The sequence below is a fragment of the Colobus angolensis genome, unplaced genomic scaffold (assembly GCF_000951035.1).
Source record: "Colobus angolensis palliatus isolate OR3802 unplaced genomic scaffold, Cang.pa_1.0 Scaffold203, whole genome shotgun sequence".
In the NCBI taxonomy this organism is placed as follows: Eukaryota; Metazoa; Chordata; class Mammalia; order Primates; family Cercopithecidae; genus Colobus; species Colobus angolensis.
Genome location: NW_012115189.1, coordinates 4,672,052 through 4,674,968, shown reverse-complemented (window position 1 = coordinate 4,674,968; position 2,917 = coordinate 4,672,052). Strand labels below are relative to the sequence as shown.

At 47.4% G+C, this 2,917-nt stretch overlaps 1 pseudogene across 1 annotated transcript; it reads left to right on the top strand.

Annotated features, from left to right (window-relative positions):
• The first annotated feature begins 492 nt into the window (after positions 1 to 492).
• Positions 493 to 1,336, top strand: LOC105511738 (annotated as a pseudogene). The gene has a single exon (XR_001001760.1). The product of XR_001001760.1 is annotated as a 60S ribosomal protein L7a pseudogene (transcript).
• Positions 1,337 to 2,917: the final 1,581 nt, after the last annotated feature.

Below are 2,917 nucleotides of genomic sequence, written 5' to 3'. Positions count from 1 at the left end.
ACCATCAAACATAAGATGGGCGTCACTTCAATAACAGACAGCAAGGATGCAATGGCAGCATAGATCCACAGAGGTCTATGAAGATAGCTCAAGGAACCTGGTGTTCTTAGGGCAACACAGATGGGCAACTAACAAAGGTATACTTAAAAGAGATCAAGAATATGGGAGGCCGAGGCAGGAGGATTGCTTGAGCCCAGGAGTTCGAGACTAGTCTGGGAAACACGGTAAAACCCCATCTCTACCAAAAATATTTTTTAAAAAAATTAGCCAGGCATGGTGGCATGCCTATAGTCCCAGCTACTCAGGAGACTGAGGCATGAGAATCACTTGAACCCAGAAGGCAGAGGTTGCAGCTAGCCAAGATTGTGCCACTGCACTCTAGCCTAGGCAACAGAGCAAGGAGAAGGACTCCATCTCAAAAAAAAAAAAAAAAAGAATGAGAGAGAGAGATTAAGAACAGAGGAGCAGCGCTCTCTCCTCCCACTGCCGAAGATGCTGAAAGGAAAGAAGGCCAAGGGAAAGAAGGTGGCTCTGGCCCCTGCTGTCGTGAAAAAGCAGGAGGCCAAGAAAGTGGTGAATCCCCTGTTTGAGAAAAGACCTAAGAATTTTGGCATTGGACAGGACATCCAGTCCAAAAGAGACCTCACCCGCTTTGTGAAACGGCCTCGCTATATCAGGTTGCAGCGGCAGAGAGCCATCCTCTATAAGCGGCTGAAAGTGCCTCCTGCTATTAACCAGTTCACCCAGGGCCTGGACCGCCAAACAGCTACTCAGCTGCTTAAGCTGGCCCACAAGTACAGATCAGAGACAAAGCAAAAGAAGAAGCAAAGGCTGTTGGCCTGGGTCGAGAAGAAAGCTGCTGGCAAAGGGGACGTCCCCACTAAGAGACCACCTGTCCTTCGAGCAGGAGTTAACACTGTCACCACCTTGGTGGAGAACAAGAAAGCTCAGCAGGTGGTGACTGCACACAATGTGGATCCCATTGAGCTGGTTGTCTTCTTGCCTGCCCTATGTCATAAAATGGGGGTCCCTTACTGCATTATCAAGGGGAAGGCAAGACTGGGACGTCTAGTCCACAGGAAGACCTGCACCACTGTCGCCTTCACACCAGTGAACGCGGAAGACAAAGGCGCCTTGGCTAAGCTGGTGGAAGCTATCAGGACCAATTACAATGACAGATACGATGAGATCCGCCGTCACTGGGGCGGCAATGTCCTGGGTCCTAAGTCTTTGGCTTGTATCGCCAAGTTCAAAAAGGCAAAGGCTAAAGAACTTGCCACTAAACTGGGTTAAATGTACACTGTTGAGTTTTCTGTACATAAAAATAATTAAAATACAAGTTTTCGGCCGGGCGCGGTGGCTCAAGCCTGTAATCCCAGCACTTTGGGAGGCCGAGACAGGCGGATCACGAGGTCAGAAGATCAAGACCATCCTGGCGAACACAGTGAAACCCCCTCTCTACTAAAATATACAAAAAACTAGCCGGGCGAGGTGACGGGCACCTGTAGTCCCAGCTACTCCAGAGGCTGAGGCAGGAGAATGGCATAAACCCGGGAGACGGAGCTTGCAGTGAGCTGAGATCCGGCTACTGCACTCCAGCCTGGGCGACAGAGCGAGACTCCATCTCAAAAAAAAAAAAAAAAAAAATACAAATTTTCCTTAAAAAAAAAAAAAAAAAAGAATAGAGGAGCAGAAGCCTGGGGTCAGCAAGCCCAATGGAGAAATACGATCTCCTGCTCAGTGCCCAGGCCAGAACCAGTTCTCTAACCAGAACCCACTGACTAAAGGACAAGCTGAGTCTCCAAGAAGTTGAGCTCTGCACCACCATGGCAAGAATATACTGTATTGATTCTCCCAGTCTTTCCCAAGACATCCTATGGTTGCTTGCTCAGATAAACATATATTAGGGGAAGGGAACTACTCAAAGTACCACCATGGCCCTCCCATTGGAGTAGTGGTAAATGGTAGTTACATAGTCCATGGAGTTCTCACCTAATGCCATCTCACAGCAGGTTTCACACATGCACAGACCCATCTCATGGTCGTTTCCTTGGTTCCTAAATGCATATTTGGAGTAGGCATACTTAGGAGTTGCAGAAAGCTCACATTTGTTTTTTTGACTTATAACATAAGAACTTGAAGTAGGAAAAGCCAAGTAGATGCCCCTGAAACTATCTTCTGACCAAGACAGAAAATCTAAACAGTATCAGCCCTGGAGAGGGTGGCAGAGATTATTGTCACCCTTAAAAATTTGGGGGACTCAAGAGTGCTGGTCTTTGTTATATATCCCCTTTTAATTCAATAGATTCTCCCCCATACAAATTGAATGGATGAAGGTCCTTAGTGGTTAACTGCTATAACTTAACCAAGTAGGACCCCCAACTGCAGCTTCTGTACCAGATGTGGTGTCTTTGCTAGAGCAGATGAACACAGCTTCAGGACGTGGTATGAGGTCACTGGTCTGGCATGAAGGAGGATCAGAGGCAGTTTGTATTCGCATGGGACAGACAAAAATATAGATTTATAGTTTTGTCCAGGGCTATGTTAATTTTCCTGCTCCCTGTCAAGACAGAATCTGAAGGTGCTGTTAGGTGACATGAAAGGCTGCTAGCTTTAATAACAAGACTGAAAGTGCCTGTAGCAGGGCTCTGTAGCAGGCCCAGGCTTCAGTACGAGCAGCCTTGCCACTTGGGCCACATGACCGAAAAGATCTCTCAGCACTTAGAGGTATCTGCGGTGGAGGAAGACAATCTGTGGAGCCTCTCACAAGTGCTAATAGAAGACATTTAGGGTTCTGGTGCAAGACCTTGCACTCTACAGCAGAGAACCATAGACCATTTGAAAAGCAGTTCCTGACATTCTTCTAGGCCCTGGTGGAAGCTAGACAATGCCAGACTCAACAAGGCCTAAACTGCAT